This window comes from Lissotriton helveticus, chromosome 2_1, assembly GCF_964261635.1.
Source record: "Lissotriton helveticus chromosome 2_1, aLisHel1.1, whole genome shotgun sequence".
NCBI lineage: Eukaryota > Metazoa > Chordata > Amphibia > Caudata > Salamandridae > Lissotriton > Lissotriton helveticus.
The window spans coordinates 1,037,852,592-1,037,879,219 of NC_136059.1; the positions used below are offsets into that span (position 1 = coordinate 1,037,852,592).

A 26,628-nucleotide genomic window follows, 5' to 3' on the forward strand; every position below is an offset into this window, starting at 1 on the left:
TTGTACTCCGAGATTGCCGTCAGACCCTCCAATCCAGAGGTCGAAAATTCAGAACAGACACAAAACCAGATACAAAAGATGGCGAGATACGTAACAGGAAGAACAAAACAACCAACAACAAATGGAGGCGAAAATAAATGTAGACAACAGCAATACACTTATCAATCTCTCAGACGTAGAACAGAACAAAGCGGAAATTCCAATTTTGTCACTTGGCTTATCTTTCTGTCCTGAGAGCTCATTTAACTACAACCAAACCAGAACCAATGTTTTAAAATAAAAAACACAAGCTAATATTTGGTCTGGTTGAGCGCTGCCGTTATTTTCTTCCTAGTGGAGGATCTCCACATCTCTGCTTTCTCTGCCTCGCTTAGCTCCCTCCCTGCTATCTCCCCCCAGAAATTTGTGATCTTATCGTTTAGTTTGGAGTTCTTGGGGCGGAGGGCTTTGTATAGGTGTGCTACTTGGTGTCCTAGTGTGTTGAGACTGGCTGCGAGTTGTATGAGCGGAGGTGTGCGATTAGTGAGGTTTGCCTTCCTTATGGCTACTTTAATTTTCAGGAAGTTGTAGAGCTCTATGCTTTGTAAGTTGTGTGTTTCTTTGATGGTGTCGAAAGTTGTGTATGTGCCCTGATTCTGGAGGTCTTACGGTCCTAAGTAACTGGAAGGACACCTCAAAAGCCGCGCCCCAAGCTTGGCTTAACTGGGTCACGTTCTTAAGGGGGGCAGATAACATCACAGCGAAACACTCACCGAAAACACATAGGCAAGCGAACATGTGGGGACCCCTAGACCATTACCTAACATCACATAAACCCCCATAGGTGCAGAATCCAGACACTACAGAAGGGACAAACGTTCCTGCGTACCATGCACTCTCTCTATCGACCTCGACCTCTATTCCCCCCCCCCTCCTCACTATTGTCTGGGGTTGGGGAAAGAAATACCAACGAACAACGAAGCGTCGCAAAGGAGGAGGCATAAAACAACGACCGACAGAACATGGACAATCGAACTACTATCCCCCCCCCCGGCGCTCCTTTCTTAGCCTCGTTTGTTCCTTCTTCTTTCTCTGTTTGTCCGCTCACGTATATCCCATGCTCCATGTAAATATATATTTTTTTTATATACTCAATAAAAAATTACAGAACAAAAAAAAAAAAAACACAAGCTAAAATTGGCAACATTTCATCTGCAAAAACCTAAGCATAGAACGAGCCACTCCATTGTGGTAACATCAAGCTAAGATCAATTGGAGCTTGCTGACTTGCAGCTTAAACAGGACTAAAGAGAGAAGGAGAATTAAACCTCTGAGGCCAATGATTCAATGACAGCACTAGAAATCATTGATACATGTTCCCTAAATGTGTATGGGGATGCAGAAACCCCCTTTAAACCAGTCTACATTTACACCGGTCTCTCTATGAGATTCCATTGATCTCTTTAAATGAAAAGGTGGTTGAAATAAACAGCGTAGAGAATACTCTAAACAAATAATTACAACATGTCAGGTATCAAAACCCTATCAAGACAAATGCAATCCCATGATCAAATTGTAATGCGCAATTCTGACAAGGACGGAAATATTGTCCCGTGGCCTCAGGCAGACTACATGGATGAGTTGAATGAAGCTGATTGCTATGGAAGATACAGCTTTGAGCATGTGAGACAAGTCAATACACAATACCAAATTGAGTGGGCAACATGGAGGAATTCGGGCTTGCTTAGCCAAGAGGAATGTCTGTTCTTAAAAAATTAATTTTCCCAAGATGCCAGGAATGTACCTAATATAAGATCCACAAGAACAGGTCCCAACCACCGGGGAGACAGATAATCTCAGCAAGAGAAAGTGTGTTTGAGAACACTTCAAGGTAATTTTTTTTTATTTTTTACAGGAACATGTTTGCAATTCGCCATCAAGACACTGGGGATTTTCTTAAAATAATCTATGAAATCCCATGGAACCAAGACTATCTGTTGATGACACTTGACGTGACTTCATTGTACACAAGCATCCACCATGAGGATTGGTTGCGAGCCAATAACTGGAAGTCATTTAAACAACTATAGTTAGTATCATGAATCTTTTAATACATTTGCTAGCAGAGGGTCTGTCTTACAGAACATTGAATTTATATTGATCAGCTAATGCTGAGGAACATTCATTCAGCAAATTCTCCAAGAACCAAATACATCATTATGAGCTTTGTTCACTCCAGGATGCAGGCCAATCCAGAAACATTAAAGAGCATTTGATATCTCAAACTTTGAATGCACGCCTTTTAAAAAAGCGCACATGTGAACGGCAGTATGCCAGTAGCTGAATAGCATATCAAGGAAGATAAAAGAACCCAGATGGGGAAGGGGCCAGACATGCCCTGCACTGTGATGGGAGCATGCTGTGCGATTGACAGAACATGCAGGGGGTGGGAGAGGGAGGAGGTCTTCCGAAAGAATTGAAAGGCCGCTCTGCCATTTGTTTCACAATTAGAGGTGCAAGAACCATCAATTTAGCACAGTCACAACAAATTTATAGTCTCACTTGGTTGCTTAGAAAGTGTTAGAGGTGAATGTAAATTATGAAATAAACACCACAAAGAAATATGATAACACCTTCTCAAAACTCAAGAACGTGCATTTTTTAGGTTTCACCTTACTGCATCGGGTTACATCACTGAGAGACATTTATTGAACGTGATCGTTTTTTAAAACGAGCGTGGACACATTCAGGCTGCTCACTCTGATAACAAATCACGCTGCAAGTCAGCTGTTTTGTGCACCCAATATGTAGCTTAGATTCTTATTATACCTGGAGCAAAAATTGTAGTCTATTAAATAAACACACAAAATGATTTTGTACAGGTCAGATACTAAACTTATGTATTTGAAGATGCTTTTATATGTGATAATGCACAAAAGGGAGGTGCTGTGAAATTAAATACTTGCATAGAATTCAGTGCTGGAATAAAAAATTACTATGGGAACCCACAAATTAGGGGTCAAGATGTAGCAGACGAAGGATTGTTTTTTGCTCACCCCAGTTGGCTCATTCCCTCTTTCCCTTCCCCCACACATCTACTTTCCCCCCCTCTTATACTTATCTTATTCTTATTCCAATTTCTTACCCTTGAGGTACAAGACAGTACATGGCCCATCACACCCCTATGTTTACGCACACGTCACTAAATCATGCATCATACCGGTGAACATACCTGCAATGACCTTTACATATAGAGATCGGTTCTTGTTCTCTTTTTCATGTTATAAGTTAATTTTTTCTTTATTTTAATATTTCGTTGTGTTTCTCTTGCTTAAATTTATAATTTATTCCACAGATGTATGCAATATATCGTAGAACTGGACTTCAGGAGCAATGCCTGATTCTCCTTTTGATAATTCCATTATTGTGAAGCAGCAAGCCAACCAGCGTAGTGAACACGTAAATGTTATTTGACAGTGTGTTCCTTATGTCCCTACCAATGCCATTCGATGTTATTGCTAATCTACAATGCTAACAATAAGCTTCAATCATCATGCAAATGTTCGAGATGTTACTTTACTAAAATCAATAAAAATCATTTGTAAAAAAAAAGATGTAGCAGAGGAAAGGGGGTGGAGTCATTAGAGGCAGAGCTTGCAACACAGTCTGGCAGTCAACTTGTACATATATAACAAAAATATATATATCTTGCAAATAAAATGGCAACAAGGACACATATGACAGTAAACCTGCTCTAGCTTACTTAATTGGTCACAAAGAGCTGCATTTTAAAATATCTTACAGGGTTAAGACACCGGCTGCAGAGATCATTGTGTGCCCCGCAATTTGGAAGGGTTTGTAATAGCGGTAATATATATCTATTGGTTAGCACAGTTCTGGGAGGGTTCTGTGTTTTGTCCAGTGTCAGTTTTGACTCTTAAAGTAGCATAGAGGGTTAATGTGCCTGCACATTTTGTAACATGCAGATCACAGATTGGTATTTTATTTTGAGAGGTAAGTGGGCTACTGATTTTGACGCTGAAGTCATTTTGTTACATCCAGTTCATAAATTGCAAGCCTTCTAATATAACACAGGTATCTATTAACGGCATCAAGGAGCTGCATGCTAACTATAAGTAATTGGTTTAGACCCCTATTTTTGTTTTCTCAATCTTTTATTCTAAGATTGCAAAGAAAGGTACCTTTGGGAAGTAATAAGGTCTTGTTAGTACAGGCAACTACAATCACTGTGTTACATTTTATAACATGGCTTTTTGTTTCTCCCAACCGTTCACTCTTAACATGTAATTCTCTGAAGTATGGATGATAAGTGATTCCTTGGGTCACTCAGCAGTTCTTCCATGTTGTCAGGCGGTGAGGGGGCTTTCTGATTTATATGCCAGCTGGCCCCAAAACAAAGGCTTAATTTTAAGGGCCATCAGCTATCTTTTTGTTCACGTATCAAAAAGACACAGATCTTATTGCTGTAGGTGAACACAGCAACCATAAGCTAGCTTTGGCTTCATGGCTCGACAAACTCAAGAACTACCTAGAAGCAACTTATTTGTGTCAGGAGGGTATGCCCAAGATGTAATTTCTGCACAGAGAAAATGTATGCCTATGTGGGATTTAAAGCAATTTGGGATGTAATATGGTTAGAACCTTTCTATCATGGTATTTACACTGCTGGAACCCTAAATATTGCACTGTTTGAGTGTAGAGAACTTTAAAGGTGACAGAGCATCTGTCAAGAGAATGTAAAGATGTTTGTCTCTTTATGGTCACTGAGATGAAATGTGAATCAAAAAATTGAATGTTTGCATTTGATAGCTTATGAATTGCACTCGATTGCAAAGTGATTTGACACATGTCTTTGGTGCACAACGCTTTGGCTGTGATGCACAGGGACCATTCATTACAGCACACGGAGGAACAACATTGGTTAGGAGATGTTTGTTTTTGAATTTGTGCATGTTGTATTGTCTGGTCTCGTTCAAAATAATGTCAGATATCAAAACTTTTAATCTTTTTGTCGCTTTTCTATTCCAGATAGTGGTTAGTTTTATTTGAAAAGAACGAAAATGCATTCCTCTTCTATATTCTATCCTTATTGTTTAGGTTTTGGTTAGTCAAGTGTCTGAAGCAATATGAGAGTGTTTCTCAAGAATATAGGACTGCCAGTTTGGATCAAGAATTCATTTCTTATGTGACACAATTTCGTTCAGTTTCTGTGTCAACTTTATTTGGATGGGTCAGGATAGTAATGATAAAGGCACAAGCAGATGTTATAAATATGGAGATTGTTCAGGAAGGGGGCCACAGCAGTATTGGGGTGGCATATTGGGCAGTTTCAACTATCACAAAGGGAGAAATGGAGGTACACCATTGCACATCCTCCGGAAAAACACCATATACCACAAAATGATGTCATGGTGGTGCCTGTATATGCCAAATTAGGGCACGCAGTTGACCATTAGTTAAAGTATGGTGGCCCTAGTTGCTCTTCCAATCGGGTATAATCTACGTAAGAGTGTCAGTCAAACTGAATGAGAAAGCCTCACCCACTTATTGTGGCATGATTCATCCTTGGCAATGTCGGGCAGTCTGGCACTACAGCACTGCCAGACGGGCCAGCTTGAAAGGGCCATAATGTGTGAGCTGTTTTTCTTGGTCATTTGGCCCATGTCAGGATCATGCAAGCTGTCTTGTTTGGTAGTGCCAGACTGATCAACTGATTCAGAAAAGGGGGTGGTGATGATCAACTGGTCAGTCCAACACTAACCCACGTCATGAAAGTTTTTGTTTCGGGGTAGAAATGCACCTATCGTGAGGTCAGCTGATTGGTCAAGTTCTTGAATATTTTCAAGATTATATTTTAAGGCAATAGATGTAGCCTTAGACCACTTACTATAAAAGCCTTGAACATGCAGGAAATTTACTTCTCCAGTTTTGACATTAAGGGGTCTATTATAATAGCGGGTGGATCACCACCGCCCATATGGCGGTAGCGATCTGCCCGCTATTATCGTGCCGCTATTATCATGCCTTTCCATGGCGGCATTGCCACCATGGAAAGGCATGCGATGCCTGAATGTGGGGGCCCGTTGCGGGCCCCCAGGGTGTTGGGGGGTTAGGGGGTGCAATCCCCCCTACTTTTGCATGAACAACGTGGCAGGCACCGCACGGTGCCTGCCATGTTGTGCATGCAAATGCACAGGGTGCTTCCAAGGCCTTATGGCGGGCCGGGCTGTGAGCACCGCCCGCCACAATGTTGTTTATGGGGTATGCCACCGCCACCGTGGAGGTGGCATCCTAATTGCCGGTGTGGGACCGCTGCACCACTGGTGGCCAGTCCCAGCACCGCTAGGGTGGCGGGCCGGCGAAAGTCCGCTCACCATCCTAATAGACCCCTAAGTGTCAATCTTCCTAGTGCTCTGACAGGAAAATCGATATTTAAACTAAGACATGAGGGAACGTATTATGCCTCACCAGCCAATATATTCATGAATAATTATATTTTGCTCTGAAAAGTTTTGCGAAATTCGATTGAACTATAAAGGTTTTGAAAGTAACAATTATATTAGATACATATCTTATTGTTTTGCAACTGTTGTTTTAACAATAAGTAATGCCAGGATGCAGACAGGTAAAACCACAGGTGGTACAGAAAATGACAGATGGATCTTCTGCTTTACTTTATTACAAATAACAAACATTGATATTTCTGGGTAGCTTTAGATGATATTTTTGGAGGTTTAGAGACATACAGGTGCAAATGTCAAAAACGTCTCAGTTATGATGGGTTTTATCAAAGTAATACAAATATAACTATCATTTGCATATAAAAATGAGATCTGCTGTTTTTAAGCTGCAGGCCAATGGTTTGAATCAGTTTACACCTTTTTAGGATGTTTGCTATGAACAATCTGACAGAGAGTGGTCATTGGACTAGCCCCCTTCAGCCTTTGCCATCCTTAGATGATCCAAATTGTGCCCTTGTCTGTTTAAATTGTGTCCTTGATACTTTATGTCAGCTCAGGGATTTCGGTGAAAATGTACATTATGAAAGTAGTTGTGAAGCATAGGCATCTATATTCGACATGGAGTTATAACATTAGGGGCCACAGCATGTCCAATCTCTGCTTTTCATTGGGGCCATAATCTGCCTATCGGTAGTGAGTCCTCTGTTGGCTTCATAATCCAGGGCTCAAATTTCTAATGTGTATTTTTCAGCAAAAGACACACAATTGATGGATGGAATGCAGAAAAAATCAAAACATTCCCCCCCAGTCAAAAGATCTGTGTTAAATACATACAGCTAGATGCATCAGGCGAAATAATGTTCGCAAAGGGGCAGATTCTCAGAATCTGCCCCTCTGCGACCGGTATTTATGCATTTGGGATGAATCATCCCAAATGCATAAATCGCTATTTGCGATTGCATTTAAGGAATCTCACATTGAGATTCCTTAAATGCAATGCAATGCATGAGTGTAAAATAGCTAGCGATTTCGCTGATAGGGGTTGCTATTTACAGTAAAATCAAACTTCATGGTAAATAGCGAAAACTGTGAAAAATGCCCTAAAGTGCATCTTTCAAAGTTGTATGTTACACACACACATGTCCTTGGGACATGTGTGTGTGTGCAATACCAGTGTCCAGGTCAATTTAAGGGGTGCAACAGGGTGTCCTTTGGACACATTCTCAAATTGCGATTAGCTAGTTGCTAATCGCAAATTGAGAATTCCTCCCCAGTCATTCCTATGGGCCTCTTGGCCCATAGGAATCAATGAGATGTCATTCCTTATTTGCGAGTCGCAGATAAGGAATATTTAGGAATTGCTAATATTTTGGCAAATCCTACATGCATCTGATTTTGCCAGTTCCTAAATGGGAATCCTTAAACTTCGCAATTAAGGACTCGCAAAATCAAACGTTGATGCATCTAACAGATAATTCTTTTGCTCACCATGTCACCCCAGCTTAGACCTGGCCATATGCAAATCATCCAGCCCGAACTGCCAAGCCAGGTGTGCCCTGGACCGGAAACAACCATCCTAGGACCAGTTTCTGGTTTCACCCCTTATCAGCCAAGTTAGCTTGAATCAAAAAAAAAAAATAGAAAAATTATGAATTTAGGCCCAGATCTCTGTACTGGGGTAAATGTATGCCGTTGTTCTGCATTCTGTCCATCAATTGTTCTTTTTTGCATTTGTCATTCCGAGTGGGACAGGTATGCCCAGACGTGGGGCCTGTGCTCTCCATGCCACTGGAGTCAAGCTATCCTGGCCGATGAGGGCTGAAATTCCGAAACAGGTCCTAGGATGCTTGTTTCCAGGCCTGGCAGGACCTGGCCTGGCAGTTCAGGCTGGACTGTTCCCATTGGGCGCAGGGTCAAGACTGATTTGCATATGGCTGGGTCGAAACTGGAATGGCATGGTGAGCAAAAAATGATTGATTTAGGCCCAAATCTCTGTACTGGGGTGAATGTATGACATTGTTCTGGATTCTACCCATCAATTGTTCTTTTTGCATGTGAGCTTTTCAGGTAGGAAAGCATACTCTGTTAGATTGTAAGGGTATTTCCCTCCACTCAATGGCCACCACATCAGAATTCTGACCCGACTATCTAACATGAGAGGATTGTCTTCACAGTCCAATAGGTTTCCATTGGATTGTGAAGTGAATACCCTCGTGTAAGATGACCTCATCATGAATTGATGGCCCATCAAGCATCTTAGATGAGAGCATTCCTCTCATAATGATGTAGCATGGCCTGCCAAGCAGCTGACGCATCCTGAAAGGTGCAACACATACAAGCATGCTAGCTCAATATCATGGAAGTATCTTTTCATTTATATTGATACAAGTGGTCGTAAACTATCTCATCCTTCACTGTTCAATGTATCTTAGACCTCCCCAGAATTTTGTGGTGCTAAACTGAATATTTTGTGCCAGAAAGTTGTGTTTTTGATGCAATTGTGCAGTATTTTATTCTATCAATATTCATTGGTTTATCGTAGTGTAAACCCCTAAATCCTCACCTTCTTCTGCCATTCACCAACCCTGCCATCACATTCCTCAGCAGGAACCTCCTCTGCCAACATTTTCTTTTGAAAGTCATTTCCTCTGTTAACATCCTCATGTCATCTCCTTCCTTTTACAACACTGTTATGTCAGCACCACCCTCCTCTGCCATGACCCTTCTGTTCTCACCCCTCCTCTCTCATCACCCTCCCCCTTCTCTGCCATCACTTTCATACTTATCTGCCATCACGTCACTCCAGCCATCAGCCCACCCTGTCCTCACCTCACTCTATTATCACCCTCTTGCTTTCCTGTTGTCACACTTTTCTGCCATGGGAATCCTCTTCTATTTCTGTTATATATCTTTGGAAGGCACTGTAAGTGTGGTATTGTTTAGTGTCAGCCACACATGCATCTTTCTGACACTCACACATCCACCCACAGACCCCCTCAGGCACTCACACACCCATTGAGACAATCATGCATTCACTCACACACTCACTCTCAAAGGTTACAGGTTACAGTTTGGAAATTACATTACACAAAAATAGAAATTCACTGAAAAAACAAAGGTTCCAGGGATGTTATAGTTAGGAAATAGAATTTAAAAAACCTTAGACATTCACAGAAAAAACTGAAGGTTACAGCTCAGATTTCACTCACACAAAAAATAGAAATGCATCAGGTATTGTTACCTGGGCTATTCATAACTTGCAACACTGCATTGCACTGCGTATGACTTCACATATTACATCACTCATGACATGGTAAGTGACATCACTGATGACATCTTAAATGACGTCACTGTAACATCACTGATTACATCATCAACAGAACCATTCACATACCCACTCACACTCCCATACAACCTCTCATACATCCCATCACACTCCAATCAAATAAGCTAAGACCTCCCATAAAGAGATGTCCAGAAAACTCAGGACATGGTCTTCTCTCAGAGAGGCAGGAAGGGGACATACATTAACTGCTGTAAATTGGGAGTCCTACAGAAAAAATCTAGCTGACTAGTCTAGGAACTAACACCAATATAAACACGTGTTCTATGTTGCAACATTAATATTATTCCTTCTTCATATTAACTAATATGATTTGATCACACTACTGGGAACAGGTCTTCTCTCCTCATCTTCACATCAGAGTACAATTGTCTTTCAACCATGTGTCCTTGAATTTTGCGGGCACATCCTTTCTTGTTTGTAATATTGTTTTCTCATGAATCATCCTTCCTGCTATTACCTGTTTTTAAGGTGTGAACCTCACTTTCAGACGTCTAATATAACAAATACCTATTCATTAACTTATGAACAGTAGCTTCCAAGATTGCAATGTCTGCAGCAAAAAGAAGAAAAACAACTTGCACAATTTTTGTTTAAAGTGAAAAACAAACATTTCAGTATTATTGGGCCTTCACTGTACAACATGGCCATTTCCACATGTGGCAAAATTATAATTTATATTTCATTATTAGTTTTCGGACCAAGAGGTTTTAAGAGGTGTGGTTGCCTAATATTTTTTTTTTACATTATACATTCTTGATACTTAAACATAAATTCTGCACATATGTATTTTAATAAGCATTTGGTAAATAATTACATTTGCGTTAACTATATATATATATATATATTACCTACTGGTAGGTAGTTCTAGTTAGGGCCTATTTTCAATAGGAAATTCGCAACATTCTGTTTGGAATAACTTTGGCGCGGGTTGACGAATCTTTGCGAAATTTTCAAAATTAGTGGGGTGCTCCGGTCCGCTCCTATCCTCAAAGTCTCGGGGTGATTCGTAAAGCGGGGCCCGAGAAAAATGGGGGTCCCAAAACGTGTTTTCCTCATGCAATTTTCCATAGGAACCATTCATCGCGGCTACAGCCGGAACTGCTGCATAGAATTACACCAAATTTGGCAAAGAGGTAGTCCTTGGTTCAGACTTGTGCCTTTTGCTTAAATGGTGTAAATCCGTTCAGTAGTTCCTGAGAAAAATCACAATTAAAAGTACATATATATCTATGGCTGCGCAGGATTCGCGCACCCTGCCGAGGACGAGCTGTATGCTAATTGGCTGTCAACACTCCAAACCAGGAAGTGTTGGCAGCCATCTTGTGCCTCGGTAGAACCAAGGCGCAATAAACCTAAATAAAAAGTGCGCAAAACGTGAAAAGGGGGAAGGGTAGAAACACCCTGACCCCCTAGGCCTGTTCAGGGGGTCCCACAGGGACCCCTAAAGCCCCCAAACATATATAAAAAAAAAGAATCAACAAAATCCGGGCAGGTTGCACAGATCTTGCCGATAAAAGAAAATGAAGCGCAGGCTCCCGCGCTTCTTTGGCAAATCCCAGGGGCAATACTTATGCCATCCCAGCCCGGGGAACAATCACCCCTGGGTCGTTTTTCTCAAGTGTGTAGGGTCTCTCAGGCCCCCCAGCCCCAGGGACCCCACCCCCCGGGGCTTCTTTAAATTAGGTGGGGGGGCTCTCAGGCCCCCCAGCCCCGGGGACCGCCACCCCCGGGGCTTCTTGAAATTAGGTGGGGGCTCTCAGGCCCCCCCAGCCCTGGGGACCGCCACCCCCCAGGGCTTCTTTAAATTTGTTGCAGGGGGGCTCTGAGGCCCTCTGCAGCCCTGGGGACCGCCCCCCGGGGCTTTTTTAAAAATAAAGCACCTTGTGGGGGGGGCTCAAGCCCCCCCACACGCCCCGGGGACTGCCGCCGCATGGTGGAAGTCAGTAGGTGACCTGTCTCAAAGGTAACCTTGTACACCGATTTCATTGTTGGTACCATGGTCTCTAAATAGGTGTGGTAAAACTCAACCCGGAGTCCATCAAATCCAGGCGCTTTGTTACGATTCAGACCCTTAATTGCAGCTCGGATTTCCTGTTGAGTTATGGGGCCATCTATGTCTTTTCGCATATCATCTGAGACTACCAGAAAGGGGAGATCTTGTAAAAACTCTATGATAGAGGGGCCGTCCATAGGAGCAGGCGGTGCATAAATCGCTTCACGGTGACCATAAAAGGCAGTGTTTATTTCACTTTGCGTGTGGACCATGTGTCCCTCAGGTGTACGGATACTCATTATAATTGGCGGATCTGGTCTATCTCTCACTATGCGGGCTAGCAGCGCACCAGACCTGTCTGCCTCTGTGTGTTTCCGTTGAAAGAATGCTCTGTGGTTTATAGTCCGTAGTGTCTCTAATGTGTTCACGTGGTCTATATGGGCAACCTGCAACGCCTCTCGTTTGGACATCCAAACATTGTACGATGCTCTTTAAACGTTTGTGTATCTTCTGTCTGGGCCCCACCAACTGCCCGATCGACGCCCCCCTAACCACCACATTCAGAGCGTCCCACTCAATTAAATTAGAGTAGGCTGTGTTCCAGTTTTCAGCTAAGTAGTTAGTGATAGTGTTGGAGAAAGTTGTGCGAAAGGGAGCATCTTATAGTAATTGTGGATGGAGCTTCCAGGTGGGCACTGGGGTGGGCACGGTACCTCAGCCGAGTGTGAGCTCCAAAAGGATATGATCGGAGAAGGTTTTTGCTAAATATGTGGACTGATGAGTCCGGGTGATGATGGATCTGGAACAGAGGAATCTATCAATCCTGTTATGGAGACTGAGTACTGAAGAGTAAAAGTAATATTCCTTGTGGATAGGGTAGAGGCATCGCCATATGTCAGAGAGTGACCACCCCGTAGCCCATGTCGTAAATTGTTCAGCCAGTTTGCCAGCATTCGTACCATGAAGGGGCGGGTGTGACCTATCTAGGGCAGTGTCTCATACAGCATTCCAGTCCCCTCCTAGCACCCAAGGGATACCTTCCCCGTCCACCAATGCTGTCCCCAAGCGGTGCAAGAATCGCTCCTGATCAAAATCTGGCGCGTAAACGCTGCCGAGGACCACCAGAGAGCCATCTAGTGTGCCTTTCACCAGAATGTACCGCCCCTGGTCATCAACCCGGTGTTCCAGCTCAAGGAAGGGGACCCCATGGTGTACCCAAATGGTTGCACCCCTGGCAAAAGCAGAATAATTAGTAGAGTAATTCTGCCCCCTCCATTTCTTGTGCATTTTTTGAGTTTCAGACTCAGTCAAATGGGATTCTTGGAGGAGCGCAATCTGTGTTTTATGTCTGAGGAGATAAGCATGAATGTGATGCTGTTTTTGAAATGCCCCCAACCCCCGCACGTTCCAAGTAATTAGATTATAAGACCCTATTGTGTTAACAGTCCCGGGCATGTTCCTGAGCAATATATCACAGCTGGCCAGAAGTACCCTTTCCCCAAAACATCAACGGAACTTGGTAGGAAATTTGTAGATCTACGCAGATTCCTGAACTTTCCCACACAGAAATTTGATAAAAAATAAAAATTTTCAGCTAAATGCGAACTTTGCAGGGGATTCTGGGTAGGAACATGTTGGGGGGCCCATGCAAGCCATACCTCACTGGACTCCGCGGTGTCTAGTTTTCAGAAATATGTGGGTTTGGTAGGTTTCCCAAGATGGCCGCTGAGCCCGGGGCCAAAAACTCATGGGACCCCCCTTGCAAAACCAGGTTGTTTTGCGATAGGTAATTTTGATGTTGCCTCAATAGGTTTTGGTCCCTTGCCTGTCGCGAGTACTTGACCCACCCACGCGAGTGAGGTACCATTTTAATTGGGAGACCTGGGGGAACGCTGGGTGGGAGGAAATCTGTGGATCCACGCAGATTCTAGAACTTTCCCACACAGAAATTTAAGAAAAAAAGTGAATTGCTCAGCTAAATTTGAGGTTTGCAGGGGATTCTGGGTAGGAAAATGTTGGGGGACCCACGCAAGCCATACCTCTCTTGACTCCCCTGGGTGTCTAGTTTTCTGAAATGTGATGGTTTGGTAGGTTTCCCTAGATGGCTGCCGAGCCTGGGGCCAAAACCTCATGGGACCACCCAGCAATACCAGGTTGTTTTGCGATAGGTAATTTTGATGTCGGCTCAATAGGTTTTGGGCCCTTGCCAGTTGCGGGTACCTGACCCACCCACGCAAGTGAGGTATCATTTTTATCGGGAGACCTGGGGAAACACTGGGTGGGAGGAAATTTGTGTTTCCACGCAGATTCCAGAACTTTCCCACACAGAAATTTGAGAGAAAAGTTCATTTTCCAGCTAAATGTGAGGTTTGGAGGGAACTGTGGGTAGGACAATGTTGGAGGACCCACACAAGCCATACCTCGCTGGACTCCCCCGGGTGTCTAGTTTTCAGAAATGTGTGGGTTTGGTATGTTTCCCTAGATGGCCGTCAAGCCCGGGGCTAAAACCTCCTGGGACAGCCCTTGCAAAACCAGGTTGTTTTGCAATAGGTAATTTTGATGTCACCTCAATAGGTTTTGGGCCCTTGCCAGCCATGGGTATTTGACCTACCCATACAAGGAGGTACCATTTTGTCCTGGAAGACTTTGGGGAACGTGGGGTGGGTGGACTTTTGTGGATCCGCGCAGATTCCAGAACTTTCCACCACAAAAAGTTGAGGAAAATTTGTTTTGTTTGGACAAAGTTTTAGGTGTGCAAGGGATTCTGGGTAACAGGACCTGGTGAAAGGCAGTCAAGTCACCCCATCCTGGATTTCCCTAGGTGTCTAGTTTTAAAAAATGTGTAGGTTTGCTAGGTTTCCCTGGGTGCCGGCAGAGCTAGGGTTCAAAACCTATAGCTAGGCACTTTGCAAAAAAGGATCAGTTTTCACTGTGAACATATAATGTGTCCACGTTGCATTTTGGGCCAATTCCTGTCACGGGCACTAGGCCCACCCACACAAGTGAGGTACCATTTTTCTCGGAAGACGTTGGGGAACACGGGGTAGGTTAAATGTTGTGGAGTCACGCAGATTCCAGAACTTTTCACCACAGAAATGTGATGAAAATGTGTTTTTTTGACAAATTGTTAGGTTTGCACGGGATTCTGGGTAACAGAACCTGGTGAGAGCCAGTCAAAATACCCCATCCTGGATTCCCATGGGTGTCTAGTTTTCAAAAATGTGTAGGTTTGGCAGTTTTCCCTAGGTGCCGGCAGAGCTAGGGTTCAAAGTCTACAGCTAGGCACTTTGCAAAACAATTTCAGTTTTCACTGTGAAAATGTGGTGTGTCCACGTTGCGTTTTGGGCCATTTCCTGTCATGAGCACTAGACCTACCCACACAAGTGAGGTACCATTTTTCTCGGAAGACTTTGGCAAAGGCGGGGTGGGTGGAATTTTGAGGATCCATTTAGATTCCAGAACTTTCCACCAAAGAAATGTGAGGAAAATGTGTTTTTTTGGGACAAATTTATAGGGTTGAAAGAGATTCCGGGTAACATGTATATATTTTCCCAAATTAATTGCTGTATACCCGGTACTGAATGAAAAACCATTGCAAGATGCTGCTCAGTTATTGGCTCTGGGTTCGTCGGGTTCTTGGTGAACCTACAAGTCCTATATATTCCCATAACCAGAAAGGTCCAGCGGATTTAACGGTATATTGCTTTCAAACAGCGGTCACAATTAGAAGAAATTACAGGTAAAAACGTTGGCACAAATGGCTGTTTTTTCAACTCATTTTCAATTTTCCTGTATTTAACTGTTAGTTTCTATAAAGAAACCTTGAAGGATCTACACATGTCCAGATGTTCGGCATGGGGAGCTCTTGATTACTGCACGTGCTGTGTCCTGATTGGCTAAATGTTCCTAACACATGTGACATCGGACTTTATGGTATTTTAGGAGCACTTGTAACCCCTCCAACCATGTGTGCTTTATTAGGGCCAATCTCCCTTGGCCATTGTGGTGATGCTATATCTGTGCGATTGATCTAAGATTTCCTGTTTTCAGTGACCTCTGGCCTGGGTCTTAGTTCTTGCCCGACTAAGTATTTGCGAGTCGGGGTTGATGAGGAGTTCACAGTGGGCACATTTGTTCAAAAAGACACAATTTAGTTCTCATAAATGAATGTATATTTTTCCCCCAAACATATAAAAAAAAAGAATCGTCAAAATCCGCGCAGGATGCACGGATCTTGCCGATAAAAAAGAAATAAAGCGCAGGCTCCCGCGCTACTTTGGCAAATGACCGGGAGCAATACTTATGCCATCCCAGCCCGGGGAACGCCACCCCTGGGTCGTTTTTCTCAAGTGTGTAGGGGCTCTCAGGCCCCCCAGCCCCAGGGACCCCACCCTCCGGGGCTTCTTGAAATGAGGTGGGGGGGCTCTCAGGCCCCCCAGCCCCGGGGACCGCCACTCCTGGGGCTTCTTGAAATTAGGCGGGGGCTCTCAGGCCCCCCCAGCCCTGGGGACCGCCACCCCCCAGGGCTTCTTTAAATTTGTTGCAAGGGGGCTCTCAGGCCCCCTGCAGCTCTGGGGACCGCCACTCGGGGCTTTTTTAAAAATAAAATACCCTGTGGGGGGCTCAAGCCTCCCCATACGCACCAGGGACCGCCGCCTCCCCGGGCCTCTAAACACGTAAATTGGGGGTTCGTGATGGACCACCCAGCCCCGGGGACCACCACCCCCCGGGGCTTTGAAAAAGGTGGGAGGGGGCTGCATGGCCCCCCTCCTGGAGCCCTCGAGGGCTCTCGGGTCTGCCACCCCCAGGGCCGGCTCCTGCAGTGTCTTGGGGTGCCCACCCCTGGGACACTGTAGTTTGCTATTTGGAAGAGAGAGCAGGAAACCTGATCTCTCTTCCAAATAGCAAAGCAAATTGCTTTTCCACAGAGAAGCTGTATCTTGGCAGCTCCCCATGTGGAAAAGCAATGCCAGCTCCTGCAGGAGGCGGGAGCTGGCGGGACCGTGGGGAATTCGGGACCCCCAATAGTCCCCAACGGAGTGGGCCAACCCCTGGGGATGGGCCCCCCGGAGCTATTAGTGGCCCGGGAAAGGGGCCACGCGCCCCCCTCCTCGAATTACAATAAAAAGAAAACAAGAAAGGTCGGCCCGGAGGATGGGGTCCCCGGGGCCATAAGGAGGGGGGCAAGGCAGCACCCCTCCCAACAAATAATTAAAAAAAAAAGGGAATGGGATCCCCAGGGCTGATTAAGGCCTCGGGAGGGGGGCCACATGGCCCCCTTCCCAATTTTTTAATAAAAAAAAAAAAAAATGGGTGCAGGCCGTATGGGTTGGGGTCCTCAGAGCCCGAAAATGAGAAAAAGAAGGGGGGCTACGCAGCCCCCTTCTTAAAAAAAGAAAAAGAAATACGGGGATTGCGCCGGAGGCCCGCCCCCTCCTTGCACCACTCTGCAAACGCGCCCCTGGCGCGTTTGCAGATGGGCAACAAACTCCCCTTGAATACTGGGGGTCCCTGGGGGCCAACTAGCCCACCAGGAACCTCCAGTATGCCCCAGGGGGCTGCATTGCAGAGGTGTTCTGAGGCCACGCTCCTTTTTACACCTCTCTGCAATGCAGCTCTGTGGCGCAAAGTGGAGGTAGTTGGTGGGCTAGTTGCACCACAGGGACCCTCAGGATTCAAGAGGAGTTAATCCCCCAACTTAAAATGCACCACGGGGCGCGTTTGCACAGTGGTGAAGGGAGGGGGCGGGCCTGATTTCACATGTGTGCAAACACACCCTGTGCCACAGTTTAAGTTGGGGAATTAATTCTTCATCAACCCTGAGGGTCCCTGGGGGCCAACTAGCCCACCAGGTACCTCCAGTAAGTGCCACGGAGCAGCGTTGCAGAGTGCTGTAAAAAGGGGCATGGCCTCTGAACACCTCTCTGCAACGCAGCCCCCTGGCGCATACTGGAGGTACCTGGTGAGCTAGTTGGCCCCAAGGACCCACAGGATAGAGGAGGAATTAATTCTCTAACTTAAAATGCGCCACAGGGTGTGTTTGCACACATGTCACCTCAGGCCACGCCCCCTTCCTTCACCACTGTGCAAATGTGCCCGTGGCGCATTTTAAATTGGGGAATTAATTCTCTTTCAATACTGAGAGTCCCTGAGGGCCAAATAGCCCAACAGGTATCTCCAGTATGCGCCAGGGAGCTGTGTTGCAGACAGGTGTTCAGAGGCCACGCCCCTTTTTACACCTCTTTGCAACACAGCTCTGTGGCACTTATTGGAGGTACCTAGTGGGCTAGTTTGACCCTATGGACCGTTAGGATTCAAGGGGACTTAATCTGCCAACTTAGAACGGCCAAAGGTCGCGTTTACACAGTGGTGAAGGGAGGGGACGGGGCCAGAGGTGACGTGTGCAAACACGCCCTGTGGCGCGTTTTAAGTTAGGAAAAAAATTCCCCTTCAATCCTGAGGGACCCTGGGGACCAACTAGCCCACCAGGTGCTTCCAGTAAGCTCCCCTGTGCTGCGTTAGGTGGTCTAGGCCGTGTCCCTTTTTACATCACTCTGCTACGAAGCTCTGTGGCGCTTACTGGTTGTATCTAGTGGGCTAGATGGACCCTAGAGACCCTCAGGATTGAAAGGGAAATATTTCCCCAACTTAAAATGCACCACAGGGCGTGTTTGCACAATGGTGAAGCGAGGGGATGGTGTAGGAAAGTGTCTCTATATATACTGGACTGAAGTAAAATCAGCCGAACTACGAATTCCGATTTACTCACCTGTTATCAGGAGAGACCTCAGTGCTGCATCTTTAAGCCCAGTACTGATCCTGAAAAGTAATTCTAACCGTACTTACCAGTAACTTTAATTTCCTTCCATAGGCTAACATTGACTGGCTTCACTTGGAAATTCTTCTACGTGTGGGGTTTTGGAACTTTAAAATATTCCTCTAAAATCAGTCGAACTACGAATTCCCATTTACTCACCTGTTATCAGGAGAGACCTCAGTGCTGCATCTTTTAACCCCGTACTGATCCTGAAAAGTAATTCTAACCGTACTTACCAGTAACTTGTATTTCCTTCAATAGGAATCCATAATCTGGTTTTCACCAGAAAAGTTTCTAAGTGTCGATTTTCACAAACTACAAATATTCCATAAAAATCGCCTGTATAACTTAAACACATTCTTTCAACTGTTTACAGGAGATGCAACAGGGCCGTATTCAGGATCCACCACTGAGTAAGAAAAGGTAATGATAACACTACTTACCTGCGAATTGAATTTCCTCCCATAGGATAACATTGGTGATTCTATGTGAAAAAGTTTCTGTCAACTTTTAAAATACAATAATATTTCTTAAAAATCACTGCTGTAACCAAAACGCTTTTACGCAACTGTTTACAGGAGATGTCCCAGGACTGAATCTAGGATCCAGTTCTGTGGTTCGAAAAGTAATCCATAAGGTAACTAATTGCATTTAACTAGAAATTCCCATTGAGCTCAAAGTTGCATTGTGTTTAAAATTGTGTTGCCCATTGCAACAACTGTAACTACTGTACTTAAAAGTCTATTGTTTATTTGCAAAGTATTTAAACTAAAGTAATTCATTCTGAGAAAGTATATTTTGTAATGTAATGTGTAATGTAATTATAATGTAATTAAAAAAATAAGATATCTAAAAATAAATAGTTTAACAAAATGTAGTAAATCAGTATAAAAAAATGAATATAACAATAATACATTTAAAAATTGTCATTTACAAAACCTTTGAAATACACTTGAAAAACCATAGGTTTCAGACATGTTATAGTTAGGAATTAGCATTTAAAAAGCCTTCGAAATTCACAGAAAGTTAGGTAGCAGGACATTTTACTCGTACAAAACCATTGAAATTCCTCCATTATAGTTAGTTCTGCTAACTATAACTTGTGCGTCCGCAATCGACTGCTGATGATGTCACATATTACATCATTCATGACATTGTCAATCACTGATGACATCTCAAAGGACATCACTGATGACATCATCCACATGACAATCAGATACACCTCATCACACACTAGTATAACCTTTCATCACTCACTGTAAAATACAGGGTACCATACTTGAATCCATTGACATACCAATACAAGTTTCTAAAAACTCACTCAATGATTCCTAGATCTACACACACTTCTAATCACTTACCTATAGATTCACTCATACATGTTGTCAATGATCAATAGATCAATAGAACACTATCAAATATACTTATACACCTATATCGACATTACACAACAGCACACATCCTATTCACATATGCAGTCACCCTACTCACTTATTCAAACAATGGATCATGCTTACATTTACTCAGCTACACACTTATACAAACACCACTTCATTTATTCATATGGATAGTAACTCATACTTAGTGTGTTATGAAATCACTATTACAAGTTACAGTTATCCATACAGTCACTCGTACAATCACCGAGTGTTATGTATACTTATTTATATACAACAACTGTCACATACACTGCCTTTTATTTTTCTAGTTTGTTGGACATGTACCATTGAGAGATATATTTGCTCATCACCACACCCATAAAGATATTAACTCACCCAAACAACTGTTATAACATGTAGTCTTAACCTCATATACCTACTGAATCAACTATTCACACTTATTTGGACAGTCACAGCCCCCACCGAAACACACACACTAATATATATTTCCACATAGCTAGTAACCAACTGGTGCAGCAGTTTACACAACAACTGACAAAGTGATACAGATATTCACACAGTTTACTCACTATCCAATATATTTAGTTAGACACTATAAATTAGTCAAGTAAACAGTCAATCGCACTGCTACTAAATCCTCCACCCAGATATTTATATATCCATTCATTCTTCAATGCAGATTGCTATATATATAATACATATTTAAATAACGAACCAAATCACATTCACTGGATGATGTCATCAGTGATGTCATTTGAGATATCATCAGTGATGTCACTGACCATGTCATGAATGATGTAATATGTGACATCATCAGCAGTGGATTGCGGCGCGCGAGTTATAGTTAGCAGAACTAACTATAACGGAGGAATTTCAATGGTTTTGTACGAGTGAAATGTCCAGCTAACTATAACACACTTAAAACCTATGGTTTTTTCAGTGAATATATATATATATATATGTAAGTCACACTCTCATAGACAAATGCTCATCTCAGATTGCTCCTAGTAAAAAATCCCTCCCCGGGAAACCCAAGGTACTTTTTGCAATAATTATGGGCAAACAAGCAAATGTTTGCCATAAGAAAAAGCATTTGGGAAATAATAACATTTGTGTTAGAAGTTTCCCCCCTCTGTAGGTTAAAAAACCATCACATTTCTTCACAAATGAATCATTAAAGTACACTCACTATGTTTCACCTTCTTTTTCACTTTTATGTTTTCCAAGTTCTCTCAGTTTCTTTTATTCTCTATTCTTTTCTCCTCCAATTCTAATTCTCTCCTGAACTCTCTTTCCTTTTTCTTTTTCCTGTTCAAACAACATGTAACTATTTTATATACAACATTTAACGTTATCAAACAAGCACCAATAATAAGTACAGGTTCAAAAATTAGGTTGAGACCTCCATCAGAGCTTTGTCAAGAGGACAGGCGCTAGGAGAGGATGGCTTCCTTTCAGAGCGGTATCACATTTTGATATCAGGAGTAAAAGGTGCTTTGATGGACTTATTTAATAATATATTGACAGGTGGCTCTGTCCCCCTCCTCTTGTTGGAAAGGCCTTCTTACTCATTTTGTAAAAAGGATAAAGATCCGGAGGCTATAAATTGATTTGGTCTGATCACGCTGCTGAATGCAGATTATAAAATCTTAATAAAAGTGCTGGCAACTAGGATGGCTGAAGCTTTTTTAATTGGGAGACACCAGTCTGGGTTTGTCCCAGGATGCCAATTTTATTCGAATATGTATTATCTAACGGAAGCAATCAATTATTTCAGTTTTACTAAGACTGCTGCAGCAAACTTTTCTTTTGATGCTGAGAAACCTTTTAAACTTGTGAGGTGGGATGATTTCATCTATTCCAGGTAATGGAGGCAATGGTATTTCCATCCCAACTCACAAGGTCAATTGCTGCAATATCTCTTAATGGTAAGGTTTCATATTCTTTCCAGATTTCCAGAGGTACTAGGCAGGGCTGCCCTCTGTCTCCAACTCTGTTTGCTATTTTTATTGAACCTTCGGTTTATTGTTTGAGTCCGAGCATGAGAATGAGAGCAGCAGCCTCTGAGTTATCTAAACTTAAATTAAATGCAGACGACTTGGTTTCATATTTAATGCCTGAGAGGGTGTACTTGTTAGAACTGTTTGGTATCTTCTCCCAATTTTCAAAGTTTTCAAGGTTTTTAGAGGTATTGAGTCAACATCTCTTAAACTGGGACCCGTATTTTTAACACTGAAGTTTCTGCCCTATTCATGGATCTGCAGAAAATATACAAGCAAAAGCGTGTTCTGTGTTTGGGCCTAAGGGTTTCATAAAAAAATGAAGATCTATAGGATTTAAATTACCTCACCTAGGTTCAGAATTTGCTGGAAAGATGGGATAAGATTCCAATCTCAATAATTGGCAGAGTGGCATTAATTAACATGCATATTTTGCCTCTCCTAAATTTTTTTTCTACATTGAGTGTTGTTGAACTTTTTATAATGGTTGAGTGGATGAATTAGTGTTTTTCTATGGAAAATAAACAGTCCAAGAATTAGTAGGGTGAGCCCTCCCAGATTAGAGAGTCTTTTATTTAGCGTCTCACTTGTTGAGTTTCACTATCTATGTGGATTTGGCCAAGTACAGTACTAATGATAATTCTTTCCTTTGTGCTATGTGTCAAGGAATTGTATTTTGCTGCGATCCCAATCTCCTAGAGGAAAAGAAACACAACATGTTTAGCTATCGTATGATTCTGGCTTTTAGATCTAAGCAGAAACAACTTTTTTCACTGGTTACAAATTGCTAGTGTCCATGCTGACACCCCTGTTAGGAGGTCTTGTACCGATGAATTGATTGGTGTGGTGTCTAGATTAGAGAAGCATAACCTGGAAAAATTGGGGACTGGAAAGTTAATTCCTTGGGAAGCTGCTCAGCTTCTTTTTCCTGCACCTTTGGATTTGAATAAGCTGGTTTAATATCAGATCGGGTCCATTTTAAGGAAGTAACAACTTTTGCAAATCAAAAAAACCTGAGAGGTAACCTTGGCTCTTTTTCAATCTATACAGGATTGCACAAAACAGAGGCAATACGTAAAATGGCTGAATTCAGGGGAGGCTAATTTTCAGGCCCAATTTTGGAATATTAAGAATAAGGTGCCTTTAACCCAGAAATACTGGCTGGAAAAACCCAGAAATACTGGCTGGAAGGTTCCACCCTCAGTGTTGCGTGGCCCAAATTTTCCAAAAAAGCTATTTTATGTCAAACACTTGGTATATTACACCACGGCTTTGCTATATAAATGGAACAGCAATATATCTTGCCATGGTCCTAGATATTTGGAAGCCAGTACATGGATTTATATCATCTGGGAATGTAGCAGTGTGAAATCTTTTGATTTGATCTGGGAAGATATGCTGAGATGGATCTGGGTTTCCTTGGGGAAAACTTACTTAATGGATGTGAGTGCTGTATTGCTATGCTGCTCCAAGCATCTAGGCATTTTGTCCAGCTCCAGTGCATTGCTGGTGGTTTATTGCAATGTTACTCGCAAGGTCTTCAATTACTGTACTATGGAAATCTTCTGAACCACCTAAGTTACAAATGTGGCTAGAGAAAATGAATAAAGTGTACGTTAAGGAGCTGATATACGCAAAGCGAGTTGAGAAAAGTAGGAGTTTTGCTAAACTTTGGAATTCTGCTTCTCTATTTGTTCGGAGGTAAAGTGGGGGGATACGATCATGGGGGTTTGGATAGAGTTGGCTTAAACTGTTCCTTGGTAGTTGCTAATGACATTTTGCACTTTGGCATTGCTTATATTTTTTTAATTAGGATTTTTTGGTGGAATGTATTTGTATTTGCTATTGTTGGCAGTTTGATTTGTATACTTGACACTTTAGAGAACAACATTTTGCACTACACACTTTGAAATGATATATCAACACTTTAGTGCTAAGTTTGCAGCACCAAAGTTATTTAAATTCTTAGAATAGTTTTTCTCTGGTACAATCAAACTGTCTGGAACTGTCCTGAAGGCTCTTTTGAATTTCATACATCTTGGCACTATGCTTGCCTTTTGCACCCTACATTTTATAGTTTGAAAACTGTATAGACGTGGCTATGGATAGGTTTTTCCTAGGGGGGTACATGTATTAAGATGGTTTGCAATTTTCTTATTTCTTGTGAATGCCTTTGTTGGACTGTGTTGTGCTTTTTGAATTTGTAATCCTGCAAGAAACCAAAAGAAAATTACTGTAAAAAGCCTCTTTCTGCTGTTGTAAACCAGATACCAATAGCAGAAACTCTTTTGCCAAAATGTTCTAATATACCTTCAGTTTCTAATAGTTCGAGTACAGACTTCAAATCAGAAATATTTTAATCTAACCAGGTACGTATGAGCAGTAACGTTGAGCTTTCAGCAACTTGCAGACTCCACCTTTATCTGCCAGTAAACGTGTATAGTGAATAAATCATGCAAAACAATTGATCTAATAGCCACTAATTCTGTGTTAACAGCCAGGAAAAGAACCAGAGATACTAGCTGGTAATTCATCCACTGCTTTCTAATCTTTTTGTCATGTAAAACTACTCCTACAGGTGGTATGATTCCTCAAAAAATGTCTCCTACTGACTGTGTTCCATCATAAACACTTTGTGTATGTTAATGGGATGGTGTCATGGTCAAAGCATATAAACTATTTACATGGTACATTTTCGGAAACAATAAAGCTAAATAACAAATACCCTCCCAATCAGCAGGTAACTGGAAATAAGCATCTTATCCACAAACAAAATAAGCCCCTGTACTAACTGCTTCTTCCCTTGTAAAAAATTGAACACTGTCTCCCAAAACTTAAAATGTTTGTTCACAGCTACTAATTCTAATGTTCTTTTTCTAAATGGATTTCTTCTTTTGCAAACACATAATTTCCCTTGTTGTCTTCTATCAAATGTAAATTTTAAATATACCATTTTCTTTTCATATTCATCTTGCGTTTTCTGACAAACATTCTTTTAAATGTCATCTTTGTCTTTACTATGAACATTATGAGATCTCCTTCACTTTAATGACATAATGTATGTCTTTTCTAATGGCCTCATCAAACAGATCAAATTGTTTTTGTCTGTCTCAACAGTGTCTATAACAATGGGTGGTCTAAAGAAATATCATTCAGTGCCTTGTTCTTTTGTCTGTGGGTGTAAATTAATGCTTTTCTTAATGGGGTGCTTTTCAAAGAATTATGTTGTAAATGGAAAAATAATATTCAGTGTCCCTGTCTGTAAAATGGGCTAAGCAGTAAGCTGCAGTGTGCTGCATGTAATTGCATATGACCGCGGCATGAGGTGATAAGTCACCTCATCTTCAGCTGAAGAAGGTAAGTGAGCACAGACATAGCTGTTTTTGGCATCTAAAGCTTGTGTATATATTCAAAAAAGACAAATCATATTTTGAATAATCTATGAATCAAGCCTTCAATTTTGTTTCATCTATTGTTTGTGCAAGTGTTTTAGTTTCAGGTGTAGATACAGGCATCTCTTTCTCTGGTGAAAGTGTTAATCCTGCTAACAATGTTATAATTACTATTAGTACAACTATTAATGTGACACATAAAATGATGCTACATCTTGCTTTGGTAAGGCAGATGTGTATGTAGAGTCAGATCTTTGAGTAGAATATAGTCTTAACTTTTAAATTGTGCATAAAGCAAAACCTTTTTTTCCTTTTGAAAGTTGACTTGCAGTCATTTCAATCAGATTATATACAATAATCGTTGTGAATCATCCCTAACCCTACTCTGTTTTCTTCTAAATGTGTTAACCCTACTCTTTTACTGCAACATTAGAACTAGAGAATTCTTAATTTTTTTTTTTTTAAATTCTTGCCTTTTTTTATAACTCTGTTTGTTGCAATGTGCTCGGCAGACAATTCAACAATACAGAATGTATACAAATCTTCCAATCATGCTTTACATTTCTTTACTTTCAGTGCCGGAGGAAGTAAAAACTCAGGTCAACACTGTCTGCCGTTCTCTCTTACTTAAGCCCCTACCCCTCCCCACACAGCCCGTGGAAAGCCTGCCAGGACCCTAAAATCTTTTCCCACTTCTTAGGGCACCCTCCTCTTCTATATATTGTGCGTTCAGCTTGATGGCACCAGTCCAGGTCCGATTTCCAGTCTGTGAATTTTGGGGGGACAGCATTTCCCCAGTGCTCTACAACATTGCATTTAGCAATAACTGCAGCCAGTTCTAACCAGAGTCTTGTATATCTTGGCAATCTCCCTCTCCTGATATGAGCAACAGGATCCATTTGGGTTCTACCGGGACCTCAGCTCCCACCACACTGGCTTTTAGTCTAGCTATTTCGAGCCAGTACTGTTGTATCACTGAGCAGTCCCAGAGCAGATGAAAATGGGATCCTTCCTGCCCGCACCCCCTCTCACAAAGTCTGTTCTCAGCTCTCCCCCAATACTGTCTTATGGTAATATACCCGGTGCAGGATCTTTAGTTGGATCAGTCTAAATCTGGAGTGTATTGCTACCTCCCTCAGGCCCTCAATGGTGTCCCTCCATTCCTCGTTCTCCGGGTGGCACAGGTCACCCTCCCATAAGGTCTTTAGTACTCCTAGGG

General features: G+C 42.4%; 1 protein-coding gene across 19 annotated transcripts in view; it reads left to right on the forward strand.

The window, feature by feature from the left end:
- The window catches only part of LOC144819585 (uncharacterized), a 211,414-nt gene that overhangs the window by 17,471 nt on the left and 167,315 nt on the right, over positions 1-26,628 (forward strand). For 15 of the 19 annotated variants that reach the window (XR_013607460.1, XR_013607464.1, XR_013607463.1 and 12 more), the window contains exon 3: positions 18,994-19,040. The exons of 1 other annotated variant lie outside the window; for it this stretch is intronic. The gene's annotated coding sequence lies outside the window, so the exon portion shown is untranslated. Of the gene's footprint in view, positions 1-18,993; positions 19,041-19,195; positions 19,255-24,338; positions 24,387-26,628 lie in introns of those variants that run through there. 3 more of the 19 variants (XR_013607469.1, XM_078677415.1, XM_078677417.1) reach the window with 2 other exon arrangements.